The 18362-nt window shown below is 40.9% G+C and overlaps 1 non-coding gene across 1 annotated transcript; it reads right to left on the minus strand.

Annotated features, from left to right (window-relative positions):
• Positions 1-1784: 1784 nt before the first annotated feature.
• On the minus strand, positions 1785-1891 carry LOC141624726 (small nucleolar RNA R71). The gene has a single exon (XR_012534531.1). It is a non-coding gene; the product is annotated as a small nucleolar RNA R71 (small nucleolar RNA).
• Positions 1892-18362: the final 16471 nt, after the last annotated feature.

Below are 18362 nucleotides of genomic sequence, written 5' to 3' on the forward strand. Positions count from 1 at the left end.
TTCTTCTTAGCAATCTTTAGTGTAGTTAATATCAATCAAATCTCTCTTTAATCTTGTAATCAACATTTAATCAAGTTTTAATACAAGTTTTATTTCCTTAATCTCTCTGTTGTTCATCTTTTATTTTGGGTAATTGAAGATTATTTGGGTTATTATTGGGAGATTGACAACCTTCCAATCAAGCATCAAGTACTTCTTTTATTCTTTGCTTTATTATTGGAATCATTAATAGGTATAATTCTCTTAATCCCTTTTTAATTATTGTTAATCACTTTCATTTATTCATCATGTTTCACTTTGTTGGTATGATTGACAACTTTGCTAGCATGTTCAACATGATAATGAGTGAGTAGTTTCTTTAGCTAGGGTTAATGGGTAATTAGGGGAAACCAACATGGGGAATGATTCATGCTTAAATTAATATGCTTTCTTAGTTTATTTGCTTGCTTGTTGTGATCTCAACTTATGCGCATGTTATGTTTGATGAAAAGCGATCCTATGAATCCTTGCATTTTTTACCCATCACCTATCTTTTCAATGAGACTTGTAAGACATAAACCAACTCGAGTCTCATTAGACCATGCATATAGTTGAGTAGAGAAGATTAAGTCGACTTGTAGGTGTTGTACAATCTAATCGATTCGGCTCCGGGACCCAAACTTTCCTAGGATTGTAAGATATAAACCAACTCGATCCATCACAACAATAATTGCTTGCTTATAATTTGAGAACATGTTTGTATGATCAATTCCCATGAATCCCCTATGACCCCATGACACCCTAGTGTTTTTTATCAATTGTTTACATCCCTTTTAATTCATCTTGCTTGTTTACTTTCATTGCTACTTAGTTTAGTGATCTTCTACTTCAAACCCCAATTGTGACACCCTTAGACACCACTAGTTGCAATAGAAATCTCATCTCAATTCCCGTCCCTTGGGATCCGACCTTTACTTGCCTCTTTACTAATTGTAGAGTTGTTTGTGAAGTTATAAATTGTGTTTTGGTCTAGGTGCTCCTAACGACAAGTACTGAAGACTAAACCCTCACGAGGGATCACGACCAAAAATGGCGCCGTTGCCGGGGACGGTGTTAACTTGATTTAGATTTTCTTACATTGTTATTAGTTGTGTCTTTCTTTGCTTTGGGGAAGTAAAACTCCTCAAGGTTTGTTCTAATTATTTTCGAGTTGTTTGATATTTTGCATGTCTAGAAGGTCACAAGGTGACTTGTTACCCTTCGATCACGAAATTGAAAGGACTTTGACAACCAATAGAAGACTTGCTAGGAGAACTTTGAGAGGTATTGGTGAGGTTGTAGATATTCAACCAAATACTATTGAGTTCATCAACCCTTTTGCAAGAGAAGGTGAGGAGAACCCAACACAAAATCCAACAAAAAAATCAACCCACAATGCCTAAGTTTTCATCACATTCCGTACCCACCGAGGAGAATCTACCCAATGGTACTCCCACACCACAACATCTACCGGAAATTTTATTGCCAAATCCGCATTTATCCAATTAGTCGAAAGAAGCCAATTTGGGGGGATGCCTAGTGAAGACCCTCATTCTCATATGGAGACTTTTTGTGACTGTTGTGATGCGATTTCTCAAACTGGTGTAACTCAAGACCAAATTCGATGGGTCTTATTTCCTTTTTCCCTAATTGGCACCGCGAAACAATGGTTGAAAGGCCTTGATAAGGCTACTCTCGGAATTGATTCTTGGAAGAAGTTGGCTCTAGCTTTCTATAAAAAGTTCTATCCACCGGAAAAGACTAACATGCTAAGAGCTCAAATTACGGGCTTTAAGCAAAGAGATGAAGAATCCTTGTATGAAGCTTGGGAGCGATTCAAGGGAATTTGTCGCTCATGTCCTCATCATGGACTTAGCGAGTGGTTCTTGGTACAACAATTTTGGAACGGTCTTTATGAAGATTCAAGGAACATTCTCAACATGGGATCAAATGGAATGTTCACCGAAGTTGATGACAATCAAACTTGGAACAAAATTGAGGAAATGGCGGTCCATAATTCACAATATAGTAGACCTCGCAAGGCTACTAGAGGAGGAAAGCATGAAGTGGACTCCATTACTCAATTGGGTGCTCAACTTAGTGCTCACATTGATACCATCAATTTGAAGTTTGAAAAAGCTATGGCTAGACTTGAAGAAGCCTCAAAATCACCAAAGCATTATGTTAATGCCCTGACGGCATCTTCATCAATCCCAAGTGGGATATGTGAGAATTGTGGAACTTTGGGACATGACCAAAGTGAATGTAGGGGAACAAATGAACAAGTGAATGCTTTCCAAGCATACAAGAGTGGTACCCCTTATTCAAACTATTACAATGAAAACACCAAATTCCATCCAAATCTCTCATACAAAAGCCAGAATGTTCAAAACCCTCAACCAACATACACCCCACCTCCCATGAGAAACCAAAATCAAAGACCCTTTTAGAACCAAAAAAAAGGTTACCAAAATCAAACTCCATACAATCAATAAAATGACCAAGGTTTTGATGTTCAAAAAGCGGTCCTCCAAATGCAAAAGAATCAACAAGAGGTTTTCACTCAAATGCAAAAAGATAGCCAAGCAAAAGAAATCACCATCAACAACATCCTAGCTCACACCAAAATGTTGGAAACCCAATTGACTCAACTAGCATCTTCAAGCTCACAAAGACAAAAGGGGCAATTACCACCTCAAAGTAATCCCCCAAGACATGAAACGGTTAGTGCCATTCACTTGAGGAGTGGTACAAGGTATGAAGCACCAAAGAAGCAAGTTGAGGATGAAGTTGTGGAAGCTAGTGACAAAGAAGAAATTGTGCAAAACTCCAAAGATGGAGAACCATCAAAAGAAGAAATTTCAAAGAAAAATGAAGACAAGGTCAAGGAGAAGGAGCCCATTGTGATTAGACTTCCTTTTCCGAGTCGTCAAGCCAAGCCCAAATTTGATGACCAACTTGGAAAATTTATGGAAATTGTAAAGAATTTGGAAGTCTCAATTCCTTTCACGGAATTAATCAATCACGTGCCGGCTTATGCAAAATACATGAAAGACATTCTCACAAAGAAGAAGTCAATCCGGAAGCTTGAGACTATAGCCTTCACTAAGGTGAGTAGTGCAATCCTTCAAGGGAGTTCACCTCCAAAACTCAAAGATCCGGGAAGCTTCTCAATACCGTGTACCATTGGCTTCACCACAATGAACAAAGCCTTATGTGATCTAGAAGCTAGTGTGAGTGTTATGCTGTACTCGGTGAGTAAAAGGATAGGGACGGGAGAGCTTAAATGCACCAATATCACACTCCAAATGGCCGATAGATCGACGAAGACACCATTAGGGATATGGGAAGATGTTCCCGTAAGAGTTGGGAAATTTTTCATCCCGGTGGACTTTGTCATTGTTGACATGGAAGAAGACGCCAACATTCCAATCATTCTAGGAAGACCTTTCTTACACACCGCGGGTGCGGTGATTGATGTGAAGCATGGAGAGCTCACTTTAGAAGTAGGAGATGAGAGCATAACTTTCAATCTTGACAAGACCATGAGAGCTCCCCATTTGCATGAACCATGTTTTATGGTCGATCATTATAGTCGAAAGGATGATAGGAATAAGTCAGAATTCCAATGGAAGAAGAAAATTGATGATGCTCCATTCAAAGAGCAAGTGAATTGTAACAAAGAGAGCTTGAAAAGCTCACCAAAGTCAAGCAATGAAGAGGATGGCCTCGTTGGCCAAGACAAGAAAGCGGGAGAGTTATCTCTATCAACTCAAGAGATCTTTAGTGATCAAGTAGATAAAGTTTGTGGTCTTTGGGACGATGAGTTTGAAGGGATTTTCAATCCCTATACTGGTAATGCTATCGATAATGACTGACATGAAGGACAACAAGGGCAAAGGTCTATTGAAGATCTTTATCATGATAATGAACAAGCTTTTGACTACTTCTTCAAGGTGTTGAGCAACATCAACAACACCTTGGACATGCCCCCATGACATCTCACTAAGGATGAGAGTTTGGTGGAGTCCTCCCTAAACCACCATTTGTAAATATTTCTGACTCTCTAACTTACATTTTAATTCTTACATTGCATTTTTGTCATTTTTGGATTTTTATGCTTTGATCAAAATAATTATCATTTTTGAGAGAAGTGAGGAAGGGACTAATGATTCAATTGATGTGTAGTGCTTTAGCTTAGTGTGGGGATAGCAATTGCCTAGGCTATTCATGCCTTAGTAGTGCCCCTACAATGAAGAACACGAGACTTGAAGAATGAAAAATGACAAGGGATATGCAAGTGCACGGATGGAACTGAATCCGGGTAAAACAGGGAGAATCCGAGCGTCTTCAAGGGGAATCCGCTCGTCTTCAGAAAATCCGAGCGTCTTTGCCAGAATCTGCCTGTCCATTTTAACTGAAAATTTGAAATTTTGGGACTGTCGAAGAATCCGAGCGTCCTGGTAGAGAAGACGCTCGTCTTCAGAAATCCGCCCGTCTTTACAGGAAGACGCCCGTCTTTTTGCCTGTGAAAAACAAGAAGGCTTGCTGTCTCATAATCCGCCCGTCTTAAGAGGAAGACGCTTGTCCTACAATCAAAGAATCCGAGCGTCCCTGCTGAAAGACGCCCGTCTTTAGGCGAGAATCCCGAACCCAAAATAGGCAGAATCCGAGCGTCCCAAAGAAAGACGCCCGTCTTCCCCTGCAGTTTAAAAATTTTCGGGTGTTTCAAATACCCCATCCCACATTCATTTCTTCATTCATTCATTCAAAACACTACCCATAAACCCCAAAACTCAAAACCCTCATCTTCTCCATCACCAAAACAAGATTTCCTCAACCAAATTCAACAAAATCAAATCCAAACTTCCTTTTAACAACAATTAATCACTCCTCTTCCAACAAAAATCAAACCAAGCACCAAAACCTTCAACCTTTGAGTCGATTTAAGAATTATAAAGGGAAAGCCTTTCATCTTAAAATCGATTTGGATATACTTGGAAATTGAAGATTCTCACTCTTTTCTTGGTATTTTCATCAATGGCAAGGACAAAAGGATCAACAAAGGCACCTAAGGCAAAGGCACTATCAACAAGACAACAATGTCTTCAAGCAAAAAAAGTCTCATTGGCTATGGTAATAGCTAGTTCAAACTTGGAAGTTCAACAACAAATTCCTCCCTTGGAAGAAACAACATCAACAACTCCGGAAATTGCTCAATTATCAAACTATCCGGAGGTAATTTTCATTTCTAACTCCCATAGGGATACATTTTCCAAGTATGCTAGAAAATCCTTTCTACCCACCAAATTCATATGTGAAGATGCCTTGAACAAATTGCGTGTCCTTGAACAAAAAAATGCCTTCTTTGAAGCCATGGGGTTGGGAAAATTGTTTGCTACAAGAGAATTGACATACCCCTCCCTTACCTTAGAATTCTTGAGTTCTTTGAAAGTAACTAAGGTAGAGACTAGAGAAAACATCGAGTTCTGCCTTGCCAATGTGAGTAAGCGCATCACCTTTGATGAATTGGGTAAAGCATTAGGTCTTAGTGATTCACCTAGTTATTACAAGAAGCCCGAAAAATATGACCCCGCGCCTCTTTGGGAGGCGATTTCCGGGAGGAAATTTGAGAACTATCATGCTAGTCGCGCTCTATTAGTCCACCATCCAGGCATTAGAGTATGGCACAAGGTCATCGGGAATACTATCATTGCAAGAAAAGACACTAACCACTTTACCAAGCTCGATTGTGTTCTACTTGAGTCGGCCTTAAATATTGGAAGGGAATTCACCAAGCCTTACAATTCTCTAAGGCTTTTGGTGGAAATATGGCTAAATGTTGATTGTGGAAAGCAAGGCACCGCTTTTATTGTAAATGGAGGTCTAGTCACTCTTTTGGCTAAGTACTTTGATTCGAATTTCAACTAGGATGGCAAGTATGTGGCGAAAAAAGGGGGTCATCTCATTGACATGGATGTCATGATTAACAAGTACAAGTGGGTCACTCATAACCCTCTTGACACCAAATATGGGTGGGCTCACCAATGATGCTAGATCTTTTACTTTGCCTTCCAAGATATGCCGTTTGAGTGTCTATCGGACCAACTACCTTCTTCCCCTCTCAAAGGAAGCCGAATACATCATCTGTCAACAAAGGGGTGAAATTGAAATGCCCTCCTCCTCCATTGTCACACCACCCTATCCATTCAAGTATCAAGAGTTCAAACCCGAAGGTGTTAAAGCAAGCAATGACTACATGACTCTACTTAGGCAAGAGATGCACAAACAAGCTTTTAAGGATCGGGAAGATGCATACTTAGCCCAATATCCACCCCTCCTTCATTTAGCTAAGCAAGGACTACTTGATCCTTCATGTCCTTTGCCTAGTTGGGCGGATAGGGAAGTCTTTTTTCCAAGTGCATCTAGGGGTGAGACACCGGGTGACGATGAGGTTGTCGGTGATGAGGTTGTTGATGAAAGCATTGATGAAGAGGTAAATGAAGAGGAAGAGGCTAATGAAGAAGAAGAAGATGATGAAGGAAGTGAGCAAGGAAGTGAAGAGGGAAGTGGTGATGAGTCCACTTCTATTGAGGAAGATGATGACAATGATGATATGGTGGAAGACTAGCAAGCTTTGGAGGCTCCTACCCTCTTGAGGTTTGTCTACTTCTTTCTTTGTTTTATTTATTTTATCTTGATCATGGTTGGAGAGTCCTAGCAACATAGAGGACTAGCACCTCGGCCCCATTGAGGTGTTCTTATTTCATTGTTCCCACTTTTGAAAATCCAAAATGACAAATTTAGTTTCATGCATTACATCTTGTGTGCATGAACTACCCCCAACTTTAGGACATTAGAAATAATGTCTATCTCGGTTTGGGGAAGTACATGCATACGTAACGGGAGGTAATCTAAATTACGCGCTCCGTCATAAACAAAACCCATGCATCATGTAGTATAGATTAGTATAGCTTGCTTTTAGTGTAGAATTCATGCATCATGTTTGCATGATTTCCCATCATTTTGGCCATTGAGGACAATGCCCACATTAGTGTGGGGATGGGGAATTCTAACTTAACTTTTATTCAAAAATCCAAAAAACTCAAAAAATTTCGAAAAACCATAAAAAATTGAAAATCCAAAAACAAGTTCATTTCTTTTGTAGTGTAGTCATGTATATATTATTGTATATATTGTGTTTGTTCTATACTTGTTCACATTGATTGACTACGCCACGTCCGAGACATGAGGATCATGAAAACCGCATGATATGATCTTTCCAATCTCCTTTTTCCTATTTATGTTAATGACTATGTGGCTTTATTTTGATTGATGCGGTATAACAATGTGAACTTAGGACTTGCATTTAGTTTATATGTCATATTAGTTGGTAGAAGCATATGCATTAGGATGTATTTATAATAAGGCAAAGAATAATAGAAGTACTTGATGATTGATGGAAGGTTGTCAATCTCCAATAAACCCAATTAATCTTCAATTACCCAAAATAAAAGATGAACAAAAGAGAAATTAAGGAAATGAGATTTGTATTAAGACTTGATTAGAAGTTGAATACAAGATTAAAGAGAGATTAGAATAATATAAACTACACTAAAGATTGATAAGAAGATGATGTCAATCTAATTAGACTAATGGGGTATTTATAGTGGAGATTAGGTGCACAAATTAGGGTTTCCTAAGGGCTTAAATGACGATTAAGTCCTTGAGGAATCACTCCTCTCAGAAAAGATGCGGGTCTCCTTTTAGCTAGTCTTTCAAAAATATGCGCATCTTCAAAGAGGCAAGAAGATGACGTGTTGTCCTGTAACACAATCCGAGCGTCCAAGGGTCGGGACGAGCGGATTCTCTGGTGGCTGGACGAGCGGCTTTCAAGCTTGGACGCTCGGATTCTGGCAGTTTTGGACGGGCGTCCCGATGGTTAAGACGCTCGGATCTTGTCCCAGCCTTCCTTTTTCTTCTTTTCTTCTTTTCTTCTTTCTTCTTCCATCAATCCTCCGGGATCTTGTCGGAGATGCAAGGATTTCTTCATCATTGCCCATATACTACACTATGTACAAAGGCCTTCTAGTCTTGTCTTCACTTTGATGCTTGGTCATTGAATTTAATCAATTTAGCTCTATTTTGCCATGAAAATGCAAGGTTTGCACTCCTTTCCTACCAAGGAAACAAAGCCTGAAAGAGTATGCAAAACAAAGGACTAAAGATAGTAAATGACCCAAATAAGCACTCAAAAGCATAGGAACGAGGCTAATTCGGGGACTAAATATGCTCAAATATTGGTCACATCAATCTTATTATTGACTTATCATGCCCTAGGCATATATCACATCATGGCATGTGCGTTTATTGACATACATGATCATTCTAATGACGGAAACATAAGAAATTGATTTCATGTAATCAACAATTTAATAGGTTCAGTGAACGACTATGACTCCGTCATAGTAATTCCACTTCCATCAAGATGAATAACCCATTTAAACTTGTTGATGATTTACAGATACGAAATATCTTATCCTCATAAGACTCTCAACTCTATGCCAATATTCTCTCTCACAGATTCAAAATCTTAAATACTTTGCATCCCTTTCCAAGTCTCCAATCATTCTTTCACAGAAGAGAGCATTGGTACATTATTCTCAATAAGTAATATGTCATCAACATATAAGACATGGAGAAACAATTATAGCTCCCACTTAACTTCATGTATAATCATGATTCTTCAATCATGTGAATGAAACTATTCACTATTATCACATGAATGAAAAGTATAATCCTTTAGTGCTTCGCTTAAGACCATTCTAGGATCACTTAAGAAAGCTACGGATAAGATGTTAGGATTCTTAGATCTTTATCTAAGTTTTTCGGTTCCAAACACATCCTTCTCTAAATTCCGACTTTAGAAAAGCGAATTTTTAATATCATTTGCCATTCTTCATCAAAATGAAATGCGGCAATTCCTAACATCATTTATCTTGATCAAAATCTTCATGTCAATCTTATGCATTTGAATACTCTAAAGCTCTATTTACCCTTAAAGAGACCTTCGCTTTAAAGTAAATCTACTCTTGAGTAACAATTTTTGGATTGTAATGCTACGACTCGTATGTAACAAGGTCATAATACTATCACTTTCACAAAGCAATATTTTAATCAATAAGACATGTGCGATAAACTCCCACTAAACTATGCTCCTACTCTATCTTTATAGATTATAGTTCAACTATAGTCCCACTCTATCTTTATAGATTATAGTTCCATTACTTTCACAAAGTAACACTATAAGACATGTTTGTGACGATCCAATCTACTCCCACTCTATCTCTCAGAAATACATCTATCTTCTTGAGAGATAGCTTTGTGAGTTACAAACATATATATGGTGGAGTATTAGGAGTTTATCTAGACTATGCATTAACTTTCAAAAGGCCATCCCTATCATGGCAGTTTGATTCATGTAATATACGAGTCTTATCCATGTCATCTGTTTAATAGACTCTCTATTCTAGGTATCTCCTGGTTGACCATCCGTTTTAGAATAATGTGTCCGTATTGTATCGTAAATTCCCTACTTTACGAGTTCAATAGCTCATCACAACTTTATAATTGATCTTACATAAGTAAGTTGTTACTTTTAGTAACAATGTCATAAGGAGAATCAAATTCATAGCTTATGGACATATAATGATCTAATCATTATATTCGTCTATTTGATCAATTTTAAGTTGATAATCTAATGTTTCACTATGCAAGTACTATATGATGATGATTTTAGAACAAATGACATAATAAGTGACTTGGGTTGAAAACCAAATCACAAATATCGAAACCACAATAATTGTTTAAAGGATACAAACCAATTTCCAAATCACACAGGAAATCAAAATAGTTCTAAAAACTTCAAATACATCATAAAATTAAAGACAAATCAAATTAAATCCAAGCTTCCATAGATCCATCACTACGGTCTGCTACCTCTAGCTTCCCTTATGATCCTCTAATCTTGCTTTTCCTTTCCTTTGTCCTTTCTAGGATGCCCTAATTACAATAAAAAGGGCAATCATCACAACTTATATTATCATACCAAAGTTGAGATTGAAACATAAAAGATAGGGATAGTTATATACCTACTGGAATAACCCTTCCAGCTTTAATATCGCCAAGGTATTTGGAACAGTTTCTCTTCCAATGCCCAACACCACAACAGTAGTGGCACTTGTCCCCGGATGAGGCATTGTACTTGGGCTTGTAGGAACTAGCTTCACAAGCTTTAGCTTTGTTCCTGTTGGGAGTTCGCTTCTTTCCCTTTTTCCCACTTTTCTTGAAAGTTACCTTGCTCTTATGATTGACATTGAGCACATCTTTGGTGGAGCTAACACTTAGCCCCATATCCCTTTCGGTTTGCACAAGCATTTTGTGCAACTCAACAAGGGAAACATTCTTATCTTGCATATTAAAATTCACCCGGAATTGCACATATGCCTTGATTTTGTTAAAGGAATGAAGAATTCGATCAATTATGAGTTCCTTGGGAATCTTCACCTTATGCATTTTTAAGGTCTCAACATGCTCCATCAACTTGAGCACATGAGGGCTAACTTTTTGGCCCTCCATGATGTTGAGATCAAAGAATATGGAAGCCGCTTCATATTGTATGACCCTAGCAGCTCGTGAAAACATGTTCACAAGTTTCATGTAGATCTCATGAGCGGTGCTAATCTTTATAGCACTTCTTTGGAGTTCGGCCTCCATTGCAAAGATCAACACATTTTTGATCGCGGTAAACCTCATAGGCTTGCCTAGAAGCGGCGGTGGACCTAGCATTAGGTTCGGCGGGAGATGCCTTGGTAAGGTAACGAAGCTTGTCGTCACCCTCCGCGGCCAAGCGAAGTTGCGCGTCCCAATCGGCGAAATTAGACCCATTATTTTCTAACTTACAACGATCAATGAATGATCGGAGCCATGACACATTGGTGAGCGTGTTGGAACTAGTGGTGGCGGATGTGATTGGAGTTGTCACTGCAATTGATAAAACGATTTTGACTACAAAATAGGAAGTGAAGGAATTAATGAACATCTATCATTTTAATAATACTTGTAAATATTTTAAACAAGTTATTAAGCATTTATGTAGTGACCTCTACCCAACTATCATAAATGATTCCGAGATCCAAATTCATATTAATAAGGGTACGGTGAGCCGAGTCATCCCTTATTAATATAACTCGGTGGATGTGGACAGCGGGGGGCCCACGGGGGCGCTTGGGAGGTAGAGAACAAGCGTTTGCATTTTTGTTGGAGTCCCCACCAATTTTTATGGGAAATTGGAACCGTTCGAATACCTCGTGCCATGTTAAGACACAAAGTAGTGACATGAACACTAAGCAATCGTTACCCTTAGCATTCTATGTCTAGAATGACTCTCGTGGATGCCAATGAACACGGATGTTCACAGAGATCTGGAGTAAGGGGTGAGGGTACATATTAGGAAGCTCTTTTGATCGAACACCTAATCCCACCCGCCTCGATAGCGGCCTCTACTAATGATTCGGGAAATTATCTATACTCGATATATCGTCGATTATATGCATGCAATGCAACATCCAAGTTTTAATCCTAACATGTGAGAATTAGGCTAAGTCGGTTGACACGTAATTAGCAAACAATTAATGTCGAGGTAGGATTTAATGTTTAATTACATGTGAAAACATACAAATGATACAAAATTCAATGATAAATACAATAGGAAAATTACGATAATAAAAAATTACAATAATTACAATGGATTAGGCGATTTATGTCGAAAATACCTTCAAAACGGATAATTTGGAAAAATGAATAAAAGAATGAATCAAAAGAATTAACGAACAAGTCAGAAGGTGATAATACGGATAATAGCCAATCATACGTAAGCTAATTATTCTAAGCCAAGCAACAACGGAGTTCAGAGACAGAACTCAACCTGGAACAGGCGCAGCAGAACTGCGCCCTCTGGAAAAGGCGCTGCAGTCGCTGCGTCTGTTCCAAGGGTGAGTTCTGGCTGTGAAGCCGGAACTGCAAATCGTTAATGTTAATTGGTGATTTTAAGGATATATTAACATATTTACTCGGATGGAAGTGATTATCAGGTTATTTACATGTGATCGAAGGTCATAAAAGCAATAAAACATGGATGAGACAGATGCAAACGGATTATTTACATGAAAGAATGATTGATTAGTGACATGGGTGAATGAAATAAACTAAACATGATGAATTAATTACGAATATGCGATGAATATGACAATAAACAGATGAAAATATGTCAAAGGAGGGAATTACAGAAACCCAATATGAACAAATCGAATTTCTACAACCCGGATTGAATTTAATGACAAAAACCCGCAAATATGAGATTATAAGGGATTTAAGTCGAATTTATGATGGATGAATTATATGCTAATGACGATAATTAATATACATGTGATATTATTATGCTATTATGTCAAAGAATTAACAAGAAACAAACGAAACAAATAAAAAGACGAACGAATTACAGAGGACGAAGGAAGAAGAAAGGATGCAGGAACTGCGAGAGCCTCACGAAGAGGCGCAGCAGGTGCTGCATCCCTTCGAAGAGGCGCAGCAGTTGCTGCGTCCTTTCTCGACGGTTTGTCTTCTGGAAATCCGTAAAAAGAGGTTTTAAAGCACGGTTTTAGAAATCGGTTTTAATTGGTATTTTCGACATAAACCTTACAATAGTAGTTACAAAAAGATAAATAACAATAAATAAAATAGGGATTTACACCCTCAGACTTACATGTTTGACGAAACGAGAAGGACTAAGTTATCGATTAGCGATACTCGACTCGAACTATAATGCAAATACGAAAGTGCCCTCGTAAGAGGAAAACGATTAAGTTAATTAAGTTAATTGATGTGGAGTTGGTCAAATTGGTCGGTCATGCAAAAGAGGCTGGTACTCAGAAGGATCCGAGCTTACGTGGTCGAATGTTCAAGCACGTAGACGCCAAAAAGTAAGAACAGAGGTCTAGAATGCAAAGGGAGAAGAGAAGGGCGGACACTCGCGTGAGAAATATGAGGAGTGAAGGCTCCTATTTATACTAATCACGTGAAGGAATTAGGGTTTCTGAGAGTCTTTGGAAGTGAATCTTGGAAAGATATGAAAAAGATACGAAAATTACGCAGAAAAGGACCTGGGAAGAGGCGCAGCAGTCACTGCGTCTCTTGGAAGAGGCACAGCACCTGCTGCGTCTATTCCTAAGGGGTTTCCTCCTGCGAAGGAAAGATTTCCGTGTTTGAGTTATAGAAGGACGGAATAATTCGGTTTTCCTTAATATTTTGTATGAATATTACGGGAAATTGTTTACCAAAGGATAAAGATTGTGAAATATTTATAAAATATGGAATAGAAATATCCGGAACATTCCAGAACATTCTGACTCGGGATTTAATGGTTATCAGAAAATGAAGACGGTTTTAGGCCCGGACTTCAAATGTACTCTTTTTACTGTCAAAACGACCGTATCGGCGCGTAGATGACAACTAAGAGGTAGACATTAGTATTTGAGCAATAACTTGACGATAAACTTACGAACTGTCATAAATCGTTCCGCGTAGCAAACATGCGGCCCAATCATCACCGGGTGGTTTGCGAGAGGTGCAGAAATGAGGTATCTATAGAGCCCCCACTTTGACTCAGGCTTGGACAAGGCGAAAGTCAAAGTATAGCCATCAGGTCAATCGAAGATTACAACCTGATGACTATGGCGACGCGAGGCGGTTCAAGGAGTTTGAGCCAAGGACCTGTCATCGGGAACATTTTAGAGTCTGTCGACTATCGGGGAGTGTCGTTTAAAGTCCATTAGACTACGTAAGGAGGCTCGCCAGCCATAAGAAGAGATCATACCTGAGACTTCTTCCTCGAGATGCTTCCGGAGGTGCATAAGAGCTAAGGGTAAGACCTGAAAGATATATAAAGATTGGTGCTAGGGTATGGGACCCCAAAGGAAAGCATTGGCGGGAAGGAGGCCCGAATATAAGTTTAAACTAAAGGGTATATAAGGCTCGAGTGTAGGAACTCTATTGGTTTGGGAACTTTATGGAGAACAACATCTTTATCGCACTCCGAGGGGAAACAAAAAATATTGTGAGTAGCAGGACACAGGCGGGAACTGCTGGGAGAAATCTGTTCGTGTTCAGCTTCGAACAAACTTCGGAAAAGATAGGGGTTGATGTTGATCTCCATGTCTCGAGTGGGAAAGTCTATCCGCTTACTCTCGTTGGGGAACATAATCGGGAATTAATCTCCATGTCTCGAGAGGGAAAGTCTATCCGCTTACTCTCGTTGGGGAAATATAATGAAGGCGTGTCGAAACACCTGTGAAGGAATGTCTGCTCGTTGTGACAAGTAAGGGTCTTGGAAGCAATAAATAACGTGTAATAGTCTGCTGTTGGCTTAGAAATGCGGGCCAGAACGAAAGATAATCGTCAAACGGACCAAAAGAATAAAATAGCATCGGGGAAGAGGCGCACCAAAGATGGGCCCACAAATAACGAACTCATAACGAATTTTTGAAAACTCGTATGGAGGGAACACAAGGAAGAGGCGCAGCAAGAGCTGCGTCTCTTGGGATAGGCACAACACCTGATGCGTCTATTCCCCAAAGCGTTTTTTCTGCGTAAAAACGCGATAAACAGAGGGTTTAAGATCATTTGTTCGAAACACAAATTCCTCATTTTCCCTCTCAAATCTTAACCATTTCCGCCAAGGTTTGATCCAAAAGCTTGCATTAATCATGACTAATCGAGGTATGCGTCTCATTCTTGCATTAATCTTCTGTATTTGTTCAATTTTGGATCGAAAAAATTAGGGTTTATGACCCAATTAATCGAAAATTTGGGGCTTTTTCCCCAAATGCATTTGCCTTGTCAAATTGACATTAGAAACGGATAATAGGTAGTATAAGGAACACAACCATGTATTTGTTTCGAATTTTCGTTAAGTTTCGAGCCTTTGAGTGAATTTGAGACGGTTTCACAGCTAAACCGTAAATTGCTTCGAAAATAGCCTTAGGATTGTCCATTTGCGATGAAACTTGATATCTGGGATCCTTGGATGATGGGTAAACTTCCTACCATCTTGAAATTTCGGTTTGTAACAGCTTTTTCAGGACACTTTTCTAGGGCATAATCGTCGTTATAACGAAATGCTGCCGAAATTTCGACTTGAACCCAAGACTAGGCTTCAAATTAGGCTTGACTTGACCCAAATTACCACATGAGCGATCGGGTTTGTGAGAATATGGCCAAAGATGGCGTGAAAAAGCGATTTCAGGGCTTCCGAGGGCTCGAAAAAAATCCTTTAACCAAGGCTTGTCGTCACGTGACGCGGCCTAAATTTGCTTTAATGTTGCAGGTGATGAGGCTTCTACTTCTGGGAGGACTCTCATGGAGATAGACGCTGCTGTTGTCGAGAAGGCTTTGGAGCAGGCCTTTACTGCTGCGGTGATGGCTGCTGGGGACGAGGTCCATGAGGAGGAGGCTGTTAAGGAGGAGGAGGCCCCGAGACGGGTCAACGTCAGGCGAGGAGGTCTTCAGCTGAGAGGAGCTCCCGCGTGGGCTGAGACCTGGGAGAGTAGGCACTTGCTGTGGGCTATAGTGGGTCACCTGTCCTATAGGACGGTGAAGAGCTTGGTAAATAGGAATTCACTACTCATCACTAATATTCTTTCGTTTATTTGTTCATATCTCTTCCAATTTTCATTCGAAAAAAACTAAAGATAGCTTTTGTTTCAAATCACAATAGGAGGCCAGGAACATCAGGTCGTTCTCGGACTACACGACAGCGATGGATTGCTACGAGCGGCTGTCGGCGGAGGAGCGCGCCATGATCGAGCGTGGAGCGTTCGGTGCCTTGGTGGAGGCCTGGAGGGATATCGCGAAGAGGAAGCTGCGGGCTAACCTTAGCCTGGTCCGCGCTTTCTTGGACCGATTCTGGGATACGACTTCCACTTTACATATGCCTTTTGGTGAGGTGGGAGTCACTCTGGAGGATTACGGCATGATTTCTGGTCTGCCGTGTGGGTCTGAGGTTGTGGAGTGGTCGGAGACTGCCATGAGGGTGGACTCGGCCGAGGCTAGGAGGTTGATCGGCTGGAACTTGTCGCCGAAGGCTGTCACGATCTTGGGGTAAGGTGCCCAGCCTCCTACGTTCGAGACTACTTTGCAGAAAGATCCCGACGCCTGGTGACGATTGACGGAGGGAGACGGCTCCTCCTCCTGTCTGGTGAGCGAGAGGGCTCGTTTGTGGCTCGGGTGGTTTCGTCTTCGATTTACCTCGGAGACAAGGGAGAGAGGTCGGCGACGAAGCTTCTTCCCTTCCTTTTCGACCCGAGCTCCCTAGGGCGTTGGGACTGGGTCACTGCTGGTTTTGCGGTCCTCATCCGCTTCATGAGGGCCATGGTTCGTCCGGAGTTGATGGAGAAGAGGACTTCTCCTGGCGCTGTCGGACCTGGACTACTGTTGGAGGTATGAACCTTCATTGAGACTTAAAATCAATTTTCTTCTTTGTCAAATCACGAACGATCGTTATTAACTATCTTGCTTCACAGGCGTGGGTGTACTCCTACTTTCCGGGCCTCGCGCCCAAGAGGACGGAGCTGGAGAAGGCCTATCCCGTGGTGAGGATTGGGTGATGTGCGCAGACGAAGAGCAAGCGTTCTTCTCACGGTGTCTACCGGCGGGACGTGAACGCTCTTCAGCTAGACAACGTAAGCATCTCACTTATATTCATTTGCTTCTATATTGCCTTTAAATTGATCATAAGAATGATTCCTTTGTTTATCTTGTCCCATTGGGTGCCCAGGCCTTGGGCGGAGTACGCTGGAGCGCCTCCTTTTGTGGTTGAGGTCCTTCGACCTAGGAGCTCGAGCCGGCTGCTGTTGAGGACGTCGATGGGTCATGTGTGGTACTTGGGCGAGCGCTTGGCTCGTCGGTCTTTGTCGGGACGTGTTGACGGTTCCGTCGATCCTCCCAGGACGATGATCGGGAGCCTTCGAGGCGAGAGGGAGGCGACTTGGGCGCGTCGGTGGTGACGCCCTCCTTCTTCCTGGCGAGGACTACTCGGCGTTCCTCTACGGGAGGTTGGCGTACTGGCCGGTAGTGGTGAGTATCTCTACTCTTCTTCTTTACTTAATTTTGAAACTACGATGAAAGATCACCGATTAATGAGAAATATTTGGTTTTGCAGGAGGTTGAGGCGGCGGGCATCGAGCCCCCAGAGTACCCCGAGACCCTCGAGTACACTGACGCGACCGGGAGGACGACGATCTCGAGCCTGCGTGACTTTGACGTGGCCGTTTGACAGATGATCGGCACGGACGACGGCAAAGCATCTAATTCGGAGGGTGAGCCTCTAATTTTGTGTAATTTTCGTGTAAGAATACATTTGATTGAGTTTGTTCAATTATTGAGAACTTCTTTTTATGAAAATGCAGGTTGCGCCGTCTCGGTTCGTGGCGTTATGGAAGGTGGCCAACCGGCTGTGAGCTACTGCCGTCGAGGCACTTGTCAGTGGTCGAGGCCGTCAGGTATGAACCTTATGCCTGTTTCATTTTTGAATTTTGATTTTCCAACTTTTCTTGAAACGATTGACATGATTGACATGAGCCAATTTTGTTGTTTACAGGGGGACCGCGAGCTGGAGCGAGAGTTGGCTCAGTCTCGGGAGGAAACTACTCGCTTGTTGAGGGAGCTCGAGGTTTGAGACGCCGAGATTGCTGCTCTTGCGGCAAGAGTTGCAGAGCTGGAGGGCGACCAGCAGTTGTTTTGTGCAGTTTTTTATTTGTTTGTTGGCTGTATTTTGCACATTTTGCACATTCGTACATTTTGGACCTTCATTTTGAACATTCGGGACTTTGTTTGGGGCTCGAGCCCCCAGTTTGTTGTACATTTCCCTTTTTGGTTGTATATAAGATGGCCTGAGTGCCTTTGTTCTTGGGTTGTGTTGCTTGTATCTGCAGGTTAGTATTGAACAGGTTTGGTAGATGACGGTTTACGCCGTCATTCTGCCGAAATTTACATAGAAATCACGCAAAACATACATTTGTATATATACACGGCCTGAATTAGCGCAAAACGAATGACTCAAAAGCACGCAAAAATGCAAAAATTTTGACGGGAATGACCGGACGGTAGGGAGGGTTACCCCTAAAAAAGAAAAAAATAGAAACCTATAAGTTAGAAATGAAATGAAAAAAAAAAGAAATGAAAGAAATATGTAAATGAAATAAACATATAAATTTTGAAATGAATTATAA

This window comes from Silene latifolia, chromosome X, assembly GCF_048544455.1.
Source record: "Silene latifolia isolate original U9 population chromosome X, ASM4854445v1, whole genome shotgun sequence".
Lineage (NCBI taxonomy): Eukaryota > Viridiplantae > Streptophyta > Magnoliopsida > Caryophyllales > Caryophyllaceae > Silene > Silene latifolia.